The following is an 18190-nucleotide window of genomic DNA, read 5'->3' on the forward strand; positions in this document are numbered from 1 at the left end:
TCGGGATAGGTGTAATCTCCCATGAGTAACATGTCTTTTATTTCACGGTGGAAACCTGCAGGGTCTTTATCATGACTGGGCACTATTTTCTTCATTTCCAATAATTCCATTTTAGTTATGGGCGTGTATATAAACACGCGTGCAAGGGTATCATCAGGGTTCCGGATTGGATGTACTTCTCGTAAAGGATTCTGTTTGTCAAGGTGATATGGTTGCCTGACTGGGGGTGGGACGGAAACAAGATGAGGAGTCAGGAAAGTTCTATATTTATGGCGTTGTTCTAAAATCGTTTCAATTAGATCAGTACCCAGACCTCTCCATCTCCTCAGGAGTAAGTCTTGCAATAAACTATATAACGGACCTGGATCAGATGCTTGGTTTTCGTACTGTATAATGAGGTGTTGGGTCATGTATATACCAGCTAGTCGCTGTTCTTCTGGAGTAAGACTTAAAAATGTTTGCACTACTGAATCGTCTTTATATATGCTGTCATCCCCGGCCCACTGTACTGCGGACCGGGCTAGTTCCTGATCACGTAAAGTATTGAGTTCTTGATAACCTACTCTCTCTTTCAGTACTTTATCAGTAACCTGGAATACATGTTCAAGGGTACATCGCTCTGGTATTGGGCAAAGGTAACGTTTCTTGTTTTCTAAACGAATGGGTCTATCGAAGGGCCTATCAAGAGGATACGGTCTAGGAAGTTTCTCTCTACCCACATATGCTATCATTTTTCTATCTGCCTGTTGTGATGTTTCTGCTGTATTCTCTGATTCATCCTCCAGCGAGGAGTCCTGTTCGTCTGATTCGAGTGGTTCTTCAGACTCTCGACGAGCATGTATTGCTATTATTTCTTTACGGATCTTTCTAACCATAGCATGTACACATTTCTCTCTATCATGTTTACCATCGGCAATATTCTGACTCCATCTGTTCAATCTATCCATCTCTTCTTGTGGAAAGCCTATCTGATCTTGTTCCCTTATCAAACAATTAACCAAAAATCGCATAATTAAACCTTTGTTCTCAACTTTCTGACGTGACATGGCTTCACCAACACACTCTGATCTTTCTCCTGTTCTAACAAAATGGTACAAATTGTCTAGATGGTCTGGCATTTCTGGTAGCAATTGCAGATAATCTGTAACACGTCTTAAACGTAGGGACGCTAACAACATGGGTCCTGTTTTACCAGGCACTGTGTCATATCTACAATCTGTAAGCTGTTCTTTAAGCTGTTCGGCCGGGGCTCCTTTAGGTGTTCGCGACATTGCTAACTCTCTCATTGTCACTCGATGTAATTGTGGCGGGGTTCGATAACCTCCTGTAGCACCTCCTGAAGCGGAGGCTTGAGCATAACCTGGCTGTAGGATCGGTATCTGCTGAGAAGGGGTTGGGGCCTGAGCAGCGCCAGCCCCAAAAGGATTAAGCGGATGAATAGGAAGCGAAGCAGGAAGCGGTGCAGGAGGGGTCTGTTGTTGCGGACCCGGGGGCAGATGATCATGGGGTAGGTTAAGGTCAGCAGGTGGTACGGGTACACGGGCAGGTACATTGGTATATGCGGGAGCTACGTCGTCTAAGTAGGAAGAAAGGAAAATATCTGCTGCGGTCTTGTGACGTAATTTAGTCGGAACCAATGGAGGGGGCAGATTTTTCGGTGTTTCCGGGGTCGCCTTGGGCAGGCCCTCGGCCAGGACCGGATACAGTCCTGTCATAATGGCATTACTCTGTCTGTCGTGTTGTTCCATTCTAACTCGTTCTCCTTCTTCTAGTAGTTCTTTTTCTTTGGCTTTTTCAGAATCCTCTCTGCTTTTCTCTGCCTTTCTGAGTGCTTTCTCTGTCCGTCTATGTGATTCTTTACGCCATAGTTCGATGGCATCTTTCTGTGACTGTCTGGCTTTCTTTTTCCATAACGCTTCTTCTACTCTCATGATGCACTCGGCATCCCATGTCCCTGTAACGGGCCATCTCTGATTCTCTGCCAAGTCTTTCGTATATTCCACCCACAAGTCGAGAAATAATATGGCATCTAAGCCATGCTTGTGGTACATAAAATAGCCAGGAGTGTCCCTGGGTGGGATGGGAACAGCTTCCTCAAGTATCCCTTTCCTAGTTCCTATCTGTCTCAATTTCGAGAACAAAGGCATTGCTACCTCTATCTAGACACTATACACAATAAACACAGTAAGAAGAATGCAAACAATCACTCATACCACGACATTAACATACATTAAAACATTTACTAGATAACTGGATAACTGGATACTGGATATACTGCTAAACAGTACAGATACACTGCTAAAACAGTGCAGACCGGGTCTGCGTACCCAAACCCGTCTTGACCGGACACAAATTAATGCACCCGTCTAGATGCGTCCCCAGCAACGGTACTCACCGGGAAGCACAGAACGGAAGGCCTCGGAAACTCGACTGGACTGGACCGGACTGGACTCGACTCGGCACGTGACGTAGGTACTTCGGAACTGGTGGGCCTCTAGACACCTCGGACCTTGCTCTCTCGGCTGGGCTCTGGTCGGGATCCTCCGCACTCCTCACCGCCTCATCTGGATGTCGATCGCAGTCTCCGCCACCTCCGTAGGCCTGAGGGAGATACAGGAAATCCTGCGGGTACGCGTAGTTGTCCGTCACGGCTGTGGCAGGGGGCAAGGCCTGCGACGCATCGCCGGCGTGTAAGGTGGGGGAGGGGTCCCTGTTCGGGCGCCAAATTTATGTGGTAAATAAAGATTTACCGTATACTGAATTTCTATGCGGTAATAAGTTCAATAAGATAGCTCAATCAAATGAGAGGCAGAGTCCGTGGAGTCTGAGTTTATAAGGGTTTTATTCCATGTAATGGAATGGTTCGAACCAAGGTATCGTGTTCCTTTACCACGAAGGTTCAGGAAGGGATAGACAATGCTTTATTAACAGTGCACAATATATATAGTAAATGCATACAATGGTGAAGGATACAGAAGGCGTAACAGCTGAAAGAAACAAGATAAGAACACATGTGCGTAACAGAAGGCGAGCACGGGGGCGTACACGGTGTGTGCTAGAAACGTCACATGAAAGTGTCACAAGTGGGTGGATTCATAGAGGAATCCTGCAGTGTCAGCAGAAATATATGGCTGGATGCGCGCAGGCAACATGACGTGTGCATGACGTGGAACTGGAGGGTGAAGGGGACTTGACATTTAGCACTATAAGGGGAGACAGAAGTCTGGCGTGTCAGAACAACCTAAACCCAAATCATATCTGATATCTTGTGTTTGGAGAATTGTTTTATCTAGAAGGAAAGGTCTGTCGGGTAGAGGCTATTCTATACTGACTGCTAGTGCGTGCATATGTGTCTACGTGTCTACGTGTAATGCGAAGGGCCATGGGCCTACCATGGTAACGGGAGAAATGAATTTTGTGCACGGAGACAGAAAGGCCGGGCCCTTTGCTCTGCAGCTGGGGAGATGTTTACCTAAATCACTAGACAGGAATGTATTTTCGAGGAGCGGAGCAGATAACTTGAAGGCTAAATTGTCTTGGCAGGAAAGCAGGCCGAGCCGGGCACCGCTCGCCGCGCAGGGAGTAAGGTAAGGGTCATGGATGCAGATCCAGGCTGTAGCTTTCTGAGGCAGAAGGCAGAAAGGGCTCGATGGCAGAAATCAGGGCCTAACTCAACAGAGCCAGGAAAACGCGAAAGTGCACCATGTAAAGACGGTGGCACGGCATACTTAGGAACGGAATTATCGACCCATTCATGGTGGATCTGATAGAGAACAGGTTAACGTTGGACGCAAATGTATTTGCGTCTTCATATCTGGTCATGGAAGGAAATTACATGTACTTGAAGCACGTACATGGAGCCGTTGGGGTCTACGTTAGGGGACACAATTGACCATAAAAATTCCAATTACCTCAGGAAGCCCGCAACGTCTGTCCACTCATAACAGTCTCTTGTCTCCCAACATGGAGGCAGAGCCAACGCCCCACTCCGGATGGTTTTCACATAATTCTTTGGCGACGGCTGTGCTGTCCTGCCAGACCATAAAAAGAGTCCCACGAGGAAGCAATGGAAAGATACAATACATCCAACCAGACCGAAGAGCTACCTGGCGGTACAAACACAAAAAGAGCAGACAATAGAGCAGAAAATAGAGACTTACAACAGAGATGGACAACCATTCATGGGCAAGGTACTGACCCAAAGCCCAAATACAGTGAATGATATGCATTGAGAACAATAGGTCTTCCTAAAAAGAGGTAAAACAGACTATAGCTGAGACCTAAAAATGACAAATTCTACTTCATTTGTATGTAGTTTGTGTATGTGTGATTTAATACGTGGTTCATACACGTGTGAACACATGAATAAAACGAACTGCGTGTGTGTGGATGAGCTGTTCTATCCATTCACATTTACATATATCTGTTTGTCATGTTTGCGTGTGTATGTACAAACATCTTAAACATCTGGCCTTATTCTAAAATTAAATCACCTGACAGTATAGTAGGGCATCCATTTGACTCACCCAACTGTGATGATCTTTGGAGAAGAGGTCCAGCCATCAGTTATCCAGTGTCGTTTAGGATTTATCCTGGTATGCCCAGGATGTTCTGATAAAAATACATTTCTATAAACATCTTCATGGATGGTGGCAGTGATTGGAAATGGGTTCCTTGTGAGGCGAAGATGGTCAATCAATCAATCAACCAGGGGTTTATAAAGCGCGCTATTCACCCATGAGGGTCTCAAGTCGCTGGGGGGGGGACCGACTCTGGATCAGTGGAAGAGCCAGGTCCTCCTGAACGTGTGCAGGGTCGGGGAGCTTCTGATGTTTGCAAGGAGCTTGTTTGAGGTCTTGGCTGCTATGTAGGAGAAATCTCTCCCACCGGTTCTGATTCTGCGGATGCGGGGGCTTTCTGCCAGGGCAAGATCGGCAGAGCGCTTGGTTACGTGGAATGATACTCTCTCTGTGAAATATTTGGGTCCGATGTTGGTGAGGGATTTGTAGGCATGGGTGAGGAGTTTGAGATTGACCCTCTTCACGACGGGGAGCCAGTGGAGGCCCTTTAGGTGTTGGGTCATGTGTTTGTGGTGCGGTGTCCCGAGGACGAGTCTGTCTGCAGTGTTCTGGATGGTTTGGAGTTTGTGTAGAAGAGTTCTGTTGATACCAGCGTAGAGGGCGTTGCCGTAGTACAGTCTGCTGGTTATGAGCTTGTGGGTGACAGTCCTTCTGCAGTCGGGGGGATCCATTTGAAAGTCTTACGGAGGATGCAAAGGCAGTTGAAACTAGTGGAAGCGACGGCGTTGATCTGGCGGTTCATGGAGAGGGAGGAGTCAAGGATGATGCTGAGGGTCTGCGTGTGGTCTTTGGGGGTGGGTGGGCTTCCGAAGGCGGGGCGCCACCAGGTGTTGTCCCAGGCGGAGGTGCAGAGTCCTTGGACCTCGTTATGAGTTGAGCTTGAAACAGCTGTCTTTCATCCAGGTTGCCACGTTTTGCATTCCTTCCTGGAAGCAGTGTCTGGTGTCTTCAGGATTCTTCGTGAGTGAGAGGGTGAGCTGGGTGTCATCGGCGTAGGATACAATGCTGAGCCCATGCTGTCTGATGATGGCGGTGAGGGGGGCCATGTAGATGTTGAAAAACGTGGGGCTGAGTGATGATCCCTTGGGTGCTTTACAGTTGATTTCCGTGGGTTCCGGAGAGGAAGGGAGTTGAATCCTCTGTGTTCTGCTGGAGAGGAAGGATTGGGTCAAGTCGAGGGTGGCTGCGAGCGTACAATGTGAGACAGTGTTGAAGGCTGCAGAGAGGTCTAGAAGGTTGAGGGCTGCAGTGTGTCCCTGGTCGAGTAGCATGCGGATGTCGTCAGTGGCGACAAGGAGGGCAGGCTCGGTGCTGTGGTTGCTCCGGAATCCAGACTGGCAGGCGTCTAGATGGAGTTCTCTTTGATGAAGGTGGTCAGCTGGGCATTTACGAGTCTCTCTGTGACTTTGGCCACAAAGGGGAGGCGAGAGATGGGCCTTTAATTTTTCAGGTCTGTTGGATCGGCCTTTGGTTTCTTGAGGAGAGGTTTCACCTCCGCCTGTTTCCAGGCTTCTGGGCAGATGCCGAATCTGAGGGAGGTGTTGATGGTACGTCCTAGTTCGCTTGCGATGATGGCGGCGGCCCTGTGGAATATGTGCGGTGGGCAGGGGTCCGTTGGTGCTCCTGAGTGAGTTTTCTTCATGGTTGCGGTGATGAGTTAGACAGTAGCGGGATCCCAGGACAGGATGGTGGGCTTATTGGCAGTGGTGGGTAGGGGGGTGGTGTCCGACGCTGGTTCGCTGAAGTTGTCGTAGAGGACGTGATCTTCAGATGAAAGTAGGAACTGAGCTTGTCGCGAAGTCCCTGGGAAGGTTTGATGTCCTGGCTTCTCAGGTGGGTTTTGCAAACTGCTGGATGACGTTGAACAGTTCCTTGGCGTTGGTCTGGACTTTGTCTCTTATGAAGGTCTGTTTGGTGTCCTTTATGCGCTGGTGGTATTCCTTCAGGGTACTCTTGTGGTTGTTCCGTGCTTCTGTGGTTTTCTCTTTTCGCCAGGTTTTCTCTAAGCGTCTGTATGAGCATCTGGCTTCTTGAAGTTCTGTGGTGAACCAGGCGGCCTCCGGAGGGCGTTGTTTGGCAGGGAGGTGGAGGGGTGCGAGCTTGTTGGCGCAGCAGGAAACCCAGCGGTGAAATTTCCTGGCTGCGGAGTTGGCGTTGGTCGTGTCGCTGGGGGGGTTTTAACGGAGGGTGTAGTTGAGGTGTTCCTCCGTGATCTTGCTCCAGTTCCATCATGGCAGGTGTGGGGCGGGCCTTGGTGCGGTGGTGGTGTTGAAAGTGAAGTAGACGCAGTGGAGATCCCTCCAGGGGGGCTGGGTGATGTGGCTGAAGTGGATGTTAGTTCCTCCCGCGAAGATGGCATACGAGGGTGTGACTCGCTCTGTGGGTGGGTTTGTTGACGAGCTGCTTCAGTCCTAGGTTGGCGAGGTTGTCAGGGAGAGTGGTGAAGTCGGGGTCGTTGCAGTTGTCGAGGTGGAAGTTCAGGTCCCTGAGTAGGATGTAGTCTGTTGAGGTGATGGCGTGGGGTGCGGCGATGTTTACAAAAGGAGGGGGGGGGAAGGGTCCTGTTGTACAAGAGAAGGCGAAATCACCACTCACATAGGGGAGTGGTAGGTCCAGCCACGTTAATCGCCCAAAGTGACAGTATCAAAAAATGGTACCGGGCTGTTCCTAACAAAGGAGAGTTTTAGGTCCGTTCAGTTGTGTGGATGTCGTAGGAGCCAAAAGGAAACCTACGGATGGGCATCCAATATGTTGGATGTAATGGCCTCACACACCCTTGCAGGTGTCATCTTCATTATCGGCAATGCTCCTCGTTGGGTCGGCGGTGCAATACCCAACGGGCAATACCTCTAAGAGGGGCTCTTTGGCAGAGATCTTCTATCCAACTGCCGTATGGGTGAAGTGCGGGTATTGGGCCAGGGTAGTGTAGGTGAGTTAAAATGGGGCTAAGGGTGCCAAGATCACGTTTATTCTAGGGGTCCCTTGCTCCAATAAAAGAGATCTAGACTGGACTCGAAGGGAAGTTATGTACCCTTGTGCGAGACTAGGCTAGTTTGTGTAGGACTGGGTCGACATGTTTCTCGCTATTTGTACACTGACTAGCGATTCTTCAGGACCAATGTCACAAAATGTTTCAATCGTGAAAACTGTCGAGCTCGGTGATGGTATATCCGGGCTGGGTGCTAGGTCCTGGCAGTCTGTAGATGAGGGTGCCGCATAGTGTGGTCTTGGGGCTGGTCTGGATATGGAAGTGGAGGTGTTCTGTGTTGGAGTGGGAGGGTCACTCGTGCCTGATGTAGAGAGTTGGAGGGGGGGTCGGCGTGTCCTTTCTCTGGATCTTGTAGCATCAGGGATGGCGGTGGCGATGTTGAGGCCACAGGTGGCGTTTGTCCAGGTTTCCGTGAAGAAGGCGATGTAGGGCGAGAGGACGTCGATCAGGTCCCAGATTTCTACTGCGTGTCGGTTCTGGGAGTGCACTTTGAGAAAGATGCAAGTCAAGGTTTCGGTCGAGCTTGCGTCAGGTGGGCCTTCGGAGGTCGTGGGAGCTTTATCGATGGCAGGGTCTGCACCAGAACTTCCCAAGGGTGGTGATCGGCGAGGATCTTGCGCAGTCGGCAAATCTTCCGGGATTGAGTGCGTGGAGGGTGGTTGAGTCGTAGCGGCGGGGTACGGGAGAACCAGGGTACCGCGCGCTGGTCGCGGTCAGGGCGCAGACGGGCTTGCCATAGGTACGCCTTCGGCACGCCAGCTGCACGCAACCACGCAGCGGTCGCCATTAAGTAGGGGAAGGGGGAGGGAAAAGCGATAGGGAGGCGGGAGCAGGTCTGAACGGGGGCGAGGACGCAGGGGCAGCAGCGGCGGGAAGCTTATGCCCAGTAATGCGGGGAAAAGAAACAACACAGTAAATGAAGTAACAGGGCAAAAATGAGGAAAGCAAATTAAGGAACGCTCAAGGGGAAAATACCACAAAAAATAGGATGGACTGCAGGCAGAGGTGAACCTGCGACGCAGGGATGGGCTGCCGGCTCAAAGCCTGCTCAGAGAAGGGCTCTGTGCTGGAGCAGTCCGGCTGAAGGCGGAGCTGCTGGGGATAGTGTTGGCCTTGGACCAGAGGTCAAGGTTCACGCCAGACGGAGGGAACATCGCATCACTGTCCTGTCCTTGACTCTGGTCAATCTGTGACACCCAGGTGTTATGACAACTAGTGTTTCAATACTGTCTCTGCGCTGAGCTCAATGACCAGGCGAATGTACTGGGGACTGCAAATGTGTTTCTTCAGAAAACCTCTCCCTCGGTTCCATATGGGGAACACCCTCTCCTGATACACCCCTTTCATTTGCCTCATCCACACTCCTCTGTGATAAAACCCTAACAGCCTGATTCATCATTGGGTCGTTTTGCGAGTCTGAAATAGCGATTCTTAAGAAATCGCTATTCCAGACTCGCAAAACGGTATTCATGTAGGAATCGCCAAAAAATATGCGATTCTTACACATTCCTTATTTGCGATTAGCAAATTGCTAATCGCAAATAAGGAAAAACTCCCCATTCATTCCTATGGGCCAAAAGGCCCATAGGAATGAATGGGGAGTATTCCTTATTTGCGATTAGCAATTTGCTAATCGCAAATAAGATAGCGATTGAAGGGTGCCAGGGGTGTCCAAAGGACACCCTGTTGCACCCCTTAAATGCACATTTGAACAGGTGTTGCGCACACACATGTCCAAAGGACATGTGTGTGTGTGTGTAACATGCAAAAGAAAAAAATGCACTAAAGTGCTTTTTACTCTTTTTTCGCAATTTACCACCAAGTCAGACTTGGTGGTAAATTGCGACCAAATATTGCGATTTCGCAATTTCTAAATGGTTGATGAATTGCATTTAAGGAATCTCTATTAGAGATTCCTGAAATCCAATTCCTCGCAAATATGCGATTTCGGTAATAGCGATTTTTGCATTTGGGATGATGAATCCCAAATGCAAAAATCGCACTCGCAAAGGGCCAGATTCTGAGAATCTGGCCCTTTGCGAGCGCATATCAGCTTGATGAATCAGGCTGTTAGTTTCCAGTGAACTTTGGACTAACCATTATCCGCCACTCCCAGTTTTGGATTTGTCTACAGGATTTTCATGGGTAAAACCTGGCAATGTCTCTAGTGTTCCTGCTGCATGCTGGAGCAGGGTAAGGCTGACCGATAGGGCAAGCAGGCAGTGTCCGACAGGCTGATCTGAAACCTCAGTGTATGGGTCGATTTTTTGGCTTTTCGTGTGCCTGTTTTATGGTTTGTCTGGCCGATTTTTAACGCTAGTTACCCTGATATTAAAATAAACATTGCATGCAGAAAGCTGAAATCCATGCATTATTCAATACCTTCCAAACACTTGCACAACTTGTCTTTACAAGTTCAAAACGGACCCGACTTGCAAACATTGGCCACATTTTTACCTATTTCATTTATTAAGGGGATCCTCGGTTATTTTGGTGCCTGGATTTGTTTTCGGTCCCATTACAACCCTGCAGTAGGATCCAGAAATGTTTAAGTCATTGAAGTTGATTCCAGTTTCTCGTTTGGAAGGGCTGCTCATAAAATGTCAGTAGTTCATTAACAAAACAGCAGAAAATCTGCAGACAGACAGCTCCTGGTCCCCTGGCTTTGCCACTGGTAGGCAGTAAATGGGAAATAACTCAAACCATATTTTGACCCCATTCTGCTGCTTCCAGGTGCACGTCGCCGCCAGAGACACAGCCAGGCATGGAGTATGCTCCGACTATGACATCGTTTTCAGGGTTGCCATCAATGGTGCAGCAGGTGCAGTGGCACCAGGATCCGGAGTCTCTGTGGCCCACTGTACCTTAATGATAGCTGTCTTTCCACTTCCAACTCCGGAGATGGAGGCCATTTTTCCCTTCTTACATTGGGGCCCATGGTCCCCTTGCTGTGCTACTGCTGGTTTATCCCTGGCTCTCTGCCTTCTTCGGGCTGACAGTGGTCTGAGCTTCACATGCATAACCCGCTTGTTCATACATGGAGTGCCTGCAAAAACATTTAGCTTTCTATGCAGTGAAACCCTGCTAACAAATGCATAGTAAGCAAAAGGGTGTGTGTTTTTCTTTGTCCCAGCTTGTGAAGAAACATCTTTAAACTAGATTACACATTTTAGGAATAATACGGGTCTTTAGAAATACCCTAACTATGTCTTGATTAGCTAAATACCATTCTAAGTATCACTATATTTGTATATTATACAAATATCCAGAACTTAGATGATTGACATTTTGGTTGCAAGAGAAATGCCATTGCATTGTCGCTGTACATTCAAGGCTGCTGTTGCAGTCTGCAAGGAAAGTCCCAATTTTAAGAGAGCTATTTCATTTCTCGTAGAAAACCAGCAAATTACTGAGAGATAACTTGAGTCTGCATAAAAGTTGATCTGTACCAATGTGTACTGCGGCATGAGGCACACAAGTCCACCCTTTGCTGAATCAGTGGATGAACACCAAACCTAGAGCTGTCCGTCACACCACTTCCCCCCTACCCAGTCTAAGCCCCTATAACTTGCCTCCTCCTTATGCCACCCCTTTTAATTCCTCCCACCAGACTGCTGAACTGTATCCCCCACTCTGCTTGTCCCCCTCCCTCTGCACTGCTCTTTGCTGCTACATGATTAGGTTTGCACTGTACAAATCTCATATACTCAAAAAGAATATGCTCCTTAAAGCACACCATACCTGCACGTCCCGGACACCACTCCTGTTGGGCCAGTGCAAACTAAAAATGGCTGCATTTGACAGGGATAACATTTCTTCACAGCAGCATTAACCTACATGGAATGATCACTTATTTAAACGCGTTGATGCGGACAAATGTACTTTAGGCAGTTCTAAAATGTGATGGGAATACTAGTTATCCAGTATTAGGGTATCTTTCATAGATTCACATGCCTGAATCATTCCCCGTCGTCTGGATTGGGAGTCCCCGGTACATAAATAAAGTAATGTCTCATTAGACATATAGAGTAATAGGCCAAAGGCCTCACATTAGTATCATATTCATGTCCTTTTGTAAAAAGGACCAAACTTTGGAGTAGAGCCAATCAGCTATCACCACCCTCTGGAACCTTCCTGGAAGGAGCTCTAGTCCCTCAGATTTTCTACCGCACGTCGTGCTAAGGGAGTCTCCACTGAGCTGTGCTCAGCTTTCCTTGTTTTCTGGATTTCCAGTGCTCCTCTCTTCAAAATTCCTTCTACTGTGTGAAGTTCCAAGTTCTTCATGGCAGATACAACTAAAAAAGGCCTTTGTAGGCCCTGTGCTTCCTGTGGTAAAAAGAGACTTCATGTTGAACCAACACAAGGAGTGTCTTTACTGCCTTTACCCGGATCACTCCTCAAAGTACTGTAAGGTATGTCGTACATTTTGTTATGCGAGGCGTCCTCGGGATCGGTTTGAAGAATATGTTCCACCTCTCAATCTATCCAACGACTGGAACTGCCATTAAGGCACAGCACGTTGAACCGATTAAGCGAGGGACGTTTGTAGGGGGAGATTAGGAACCAGGAAGGAAAGGAAGGGAACAGCAGGGAGGGAGATCTGAAAAAGACAGAAAGAGAACAAAAACTCATGAGTAACTGTCTTTTCTCACTTTCTATATATAGTAATAACAAATACACCTTATACTGTCTAAATACCTGTAAAGAAAAAGAATCCTTCAGGGGAGAGATAAATGATGACGGATGTGGGGATATAGGTGCAGCTGCAATAATACAAAAAGAATGACAGTGGCTTATAACCTCCTTTTATACTGACATATACAATAGCAATCACCCAAGTACTATTCAGGGCATAACATACCCCTATCTCACTCCTTGCGCACTTCACAGGGATCGAGAGTTTGGATACCACTCCTAATCAATCCCTGTTAATAAAGGAGTACAAGACATAGGGATTAAAACACCATCCTATCTGAACACCTCTTCATCACAGTGCAAACAAAGGAAAGTATTTGTCTATGTGATTTCACACAAAAACGATGGTCGTTCAGTTACTGCCCCCTGAACAGAAATCCAAAGCTGGAGCAAAGTTTTTTCCCCACAAAGCAAGAGAAGATCGAGCAAATTGTATTTCAGAAACATCCATGGATTATTCAACATCCACAACACCGTCGGCCGACAATACCGACCGGGCCAAATCCATAGAACAAAGGAGGGGCGAAACCCATGTACACAAACAGACACAAACAGCCCTGGAAAGTCTCCTTCAGGACTCTAGAATGTTTGCGAAACGCCAAGAGCAAAAACAGTCCAGGTGCAAGCACCCTTAACACACCAAACACGAACCGCCAAAGCACGAACAGCTCGGACCGGAGAATTCCCGATGCTGAGCAATGTGCCCCGTCCTCCTTATGCTTCCGCGATCAACCTCTCGCGAGAAAGCAAAGGATCATGGGAGCGGTAGTTCTCCCGCCGCGTTCTGCCTGGAATTGTAGTCCCTTAGCGCAGCGCGATCGTGACAGTACATCCCCCTTACAGGGAAGGCGAAGTCAAGGCCCTGGTTTAGCAGGATGCTTCCTATGAAAGGCCGCCACCTTCGCAGGAGAATTGATCCCCGCAGCAGGCTCCCACGAATTCTCCTCAGGACCGTAACCTTTCCAGGAAACCAAAATACTACAGCTTATGTCCACGATACTTGGAATCCAACAGACGCTGGACCTCGTACTCAAGCACTCCATCCACCACCACCGGAGGAGGCCGCGAGCGACCCCGTCCTCGAGCAGGTTTCAACAGGGACACATGAAAGACCGGGTGGATTTGCAGATGAGAAGGAAGTTTCAACTTCTCAGCCACTGGATTCACCCTTTTTGCAATGGCATAGGGCCCAATGTATTTAGGGTTGAACATGCTTAGTTTCTTGAACCGTAGATTTCGAGTAGACAACCACACCATATCCCCTCTGCCATACAACGGTCCCTGTCTCCGGTGTCTATCGGCAGCAGCCTTGTATTGTGCCTTGACCTGTTCAAGATGAGACTGAGCTTTGGACAAAGTGTCACGAATGTGTACCACCCTACGCGCAACCTCAGGCAACGCAGGATCAGCTCGCGGGTGGACAAATGGAAGGAACCTGGGATGCCTGCCATAGTTACAGTAAAAAGGCGTCTCCTTGGTGGAACCATGGATGGCGTTGTTATACGCCACCTCCGCCAGCCATAAATGATCCACCCACGCCTCTGTACTTTGATCCACATAACACCTCAGATACTGTTTGAGTGTCTGATTCAGACGCTCCGTTTGCCCGTCAGTCTGTGGGTGAAAGCTAGTAGAGAGGGCAGTCTGAATGTGGAGCATCGAACACCATTTCCTCCAGAATTGGGCCGTAAACTGCGCACCTCTATCGGACACGATCACACTGGGCAATCCATGAAGACGGACCACATGTGACATAAGCATACCTGCCAACTGCCCCCCAGTGGGCACTTGTGCACAAGCAATAAAGTGCCCCATTTTGGTCAAGTAATCGACCACCACCAGAATCGCCGTACATCCATGGTCCTTGGGCAGGCCTACTACAAAATCCAACGATATCCTATCCCAAGGAACAGAGGGAGTAGGAAGAGGTTGTAGCAAACCTTGTGGACGTCCGTGATCGGACTTCATCCTAGCACATTGTTCGCACTCAGAAACCCACTTCCTGATATTAGGTCTCAATGAGGGCTACCAGAAATGACGGAGAACATGTTCAACAGTCTTGGCTTCTCCAAAATGACCAGCACACGGGGAGTCGTGGCACCATACAAACACCTGTTTCCGCAACTGTATGGTTGGTATTAGTAACCGTTTGTTATGCAACGGAAGGCCCCCATGTATTGTCTATTCAGGGTGTTTCTGTAGCCACGTTTTCCAAGAAAACGAAGAAATGCCCCTCGCAACATCCTTCAGGAAGGTGTCTGGCTGCAAAGCACACAGGACTTTACCAGGGTCGATGATGCTGGCCACCGGTGCCCCCTCAGGAAGAACCACGGATGACTGACGGGTAAGAGCATCTGCCTTGCGGTTCTCTACTCCAGGCCTATATGTGATGACGAAATGGAACCCCGAAAAGAACATCATCCATCTCAATTGTCTAGGGGAGAGATGACGGGCTGCCGTCATAAATTGTAGATTGCGGTGGTCCGTGTACACGGTGACTATATGTCTGGCACCCATTAAGAAGTGCCGCCACTCCAGGAAGGAGTCACGGACGGCCAATAATTCTTTTTCGGAAATATGATAGTTCTTTTCTGCAGGTTCAACTTCCGAGACATAAAGGCCACCGGATGGAGTTGACCCGTATCCGCGTTTCTTTGTGACAGAACTGCTCCGATTGCCACTTCCGACGCATCCGCCTCCACGACAAAGGCCTTGTCTGGATCAGGATGGGCCAATATCGGAGCAGACACAAACGCATGTTTGAGAGCAGAGAATGCATTCTGTGCCTCCTCGGTCCATTTGAATACAGTGTTTTTCTTTAAGAGATGAGTTATAGGGGCCACCAACTTTGAGAAGTGACTGATGAAGCGCCTGTAAAAATTAGCAAATCCAATGAAGCACTGAACATCACGGACATTGCAGGGAACAGGCCAGTTCGTTATCGCTGAAACCTTACGTTCCGCCATCTCCTGACCCTCCGGACTCAGGATCACCCCCAAGAACTCCACAGAACGTACATGAAAATCGCACTTACTCAATTTACAATATAAGTGGTGCGCTTGAAGTATACTCAATACTGTCTCTACATGGTGAAGATGAAGTTCCTCAGACTCAGAGTACACCAGTATGTCATCGATATACACGATAACATATCGATCCAAAATCTCACGAAGAACGTCGTTAAGAAAGAATTGAAATGCCGCAGGGGCATTGCAGAGCCCAAACGGCATAACTAGGTACTCGAAAAGACATACCTGGTTTTAAAGGCAGTCTTCCACTCGTCCCCCTGTCTCATGCGGACCAAGTGGTAAGCCCCTTTCAAATCCAACTTAGTGAACACAGTAGCTCCCTTGACTTGTTCCAGTAAAACACTGATGAGTGGGAGAGGGTATCTATTTTTAATAGTGATGGCATTTAATGCGCGAAAAACCACACACGCCTTCAATTCTCCATTGGCCTTAGGAATAAAGAAAAGGGGCAAGGCTGCTGGTGATTTGGATGGGCGGATGAATCCCAATCCTAACAACTTGTCAAGATAAGCCCTCAAATGCTGTATCTCTGGTTCTGTCAATGCATAAATACGCCCTGTAGGCACCACTGCCCCAGGTATTAGATCTATTTGGCAATCGTACTGCCTGTGTGGGGGAAGTTCTTCGGCATGGGTTTCACTGAATACCTTTGCAAACTTAGAGTATGCTGCAGGAAGTGACACACTTTTTTTGCAGCAGTAGCAATACTTGAGCCTCTAGACAATGCTCTAGCAGGAATCAGAGACGCCGCATGACAGTGCTCCAAACAATAGTCAGAATCCATGATCAAAGTTCTACTGCCCCAGTCTATGCTCGGATTATGTTTTTCCAACCAGGGTATACCAAAAATCACTCCATACTGAGGGGCCCTGATCACGCTAAATGTAATCCTTTCCACATGTGCTTCCCCATACCACACCTCCAGTGCTTCAGTTCTATACTCCACTGGACCCGTACTCAACCTCCTCCCATCCACCGCATAGACCACCTCAGGGGACTCGTTCTGTATCAATTCGATACCCTTGCTTTGGGCTTCCTGAATGTCCATAAACATACCCGTAGCCCCAGAGTCAACCATAGCAGACATGACCACTTGTGCACCCTCCACCACCATCCTAATAGGAAGAAAAAAATGACCGTTTGATCCCACCTTAACATCATTTAACGAAGGGACATGTAAAGGACTCCAAGACACCCCTTCTTGTGACCTAGAGTCCATCAGTGTTCCGCCCCCACTTCAGCTGTTGTTGAGGCTGCTCTGTTAGAACGAAAACGATTACCCTTGGGCTTGACGGGACACTCCCGTACAAAATGCCCACGTTTCCCACAATAGAGACAAAGACCCTGCTTGCGACGGGACTCTCTTTCAGCTGGGGTTAAAGCCTGTCTGACAGCTCCTATATCCATCGGTTCGGGGGCAGAGGCCGAAGGGGTTTCAGCCGGTTTGCTCCGCTCTACAGGGGTTTTCTACGAGTATCTCCTCTCCTTTCACTCAACCTGTGATCGAGCCTCAACGTCAGATTGATCAGTTCCTCAACAGTAGCAGGTTGCGGATCAATCTGCGCTATGACATCTTTTAACTCTTCGCTTAATCCCTGATGGAACAAGGAGGCTTGTTTGTTCTCGGGCCAACTGGTCTCCGCCACAAACCGTCGGAAAGCGTTAAGATAACCCACCAAATCTTTGCTACCCTGTTTCAACTCTAATAACTCACAATCTGCCGTGTATGAGTCTGCCCTTCTATCGAACACTCTTATAAACTCCTGTCTGAAGGATTCCCAATCATGTAACGGGGAGTCATTACGATTGACAAGTAGCACAGCCCACTGCGCTGCATTCCCCACCAAGTAAGAAATTGCGAAGGCCACTTTAGCCTGGTTGGTTGGGAAAGATTTAGGCTTACATGAGAAATGAAGCGCTACCTGCGTGAGAAACACCTGCACCTTCTCCGAATCCCCCTGAAAACGCTCAGGAGAGGCCAAAGGGATAGAGACTGGCATCTCCACCACCACAGCAGTGGAAGGAGCAGGGGCGCCCGCATCAAAAGGGTTTCTAGGTAGACCGTCAAACCTGGCCCGCAGGTCAGCTGTCTCTTGTCTTGATGCTGCTACTTCTATCTGTAAATTAGCTAAAGCAGCTATCACTTCCTCCATGGTAGCCATAAGGTTCAACCCGACCGGGAGGACAATATTCGTGGATCAGGAATTCTGTTATGCGAGGCGTCCTCTGGATCGGTTTGAAGAATATGTTCCACCTCTCAATCTATCCAACGACTGGAACTGCCATTAAGGCACAGCACATTGAACCGATTAAGCGAGGGCCGTTTGTAGGGGGAGATTAGGAACCAGGAAGGAAAGGAAGGGAACAGCAGAGAGGGAGATCTGAAAAAGACAGAAAGAGAACAAAAACTCATGAGTAACTGTCTTTTCTCACTTTCTATATATAGTAATAACAAATACACCTTATACTGTCTAAATACCTGTAAAGAAAAAGAATTCTTCAGGGGAGAGATAAATGATGACGGATGTGGGGATATAGGTGCAGCTGCAATAATACAAAAAGAATGACAGTGGCTTATAACCTCCTTTTATACTGACATATACAATAGCAATCACCCAAGTACTATTCAGGGCATAACATACCCCTATCTCACTCCTTGCGCACTTCACAGGGATCGAGAGTTTGGATACCACTCCTGATCAATCCCTGTTAATAAAGAAGTACAAGACATAGGGATTAAAACACCATCCTATCTGAACACCTCTTCATCACAGTGCAAACTAAGGAAAGTATTCAACTATGTGTTGATTTCACACAAAAACGATGGTCGTTCAGTTACTGCCCCCTGAACAGAAATCCAAAGCTGGAGCAAAGTTTTTTCCCCACAAAGCAAGAGA

General features: G+C 48.2%; 1 protein-coding gene across 1 annotated transcript in view; it reads left to right on the plus strand.

The window, feature by feature from the left end:
* LOC147729873 (ras GTPase-activating protein 4-like) overlaps positions 1 to 18190 on the plus strand; it is a 625955-nt gene that overhangs the window by 353445 nt on the left and 254320 nt on the right. The gene's annotated exons all lie outside the window — the stretch shown is intronic.

This window comes from Lissotriton vulgaris, chromosome 2_1, assembly GCF_964263255.1.
Source record: "Lissotriton vulgaris chromosome 2_1, aLisVul1.2, whole genome shotgun sequence".
Classification (NCBI taxonomy): Eukaryota; Metazoa; Chordata; class Amphibia; order Caudata; family Salamandridae; genus Lissotriton; species Lissotriton vulgaris.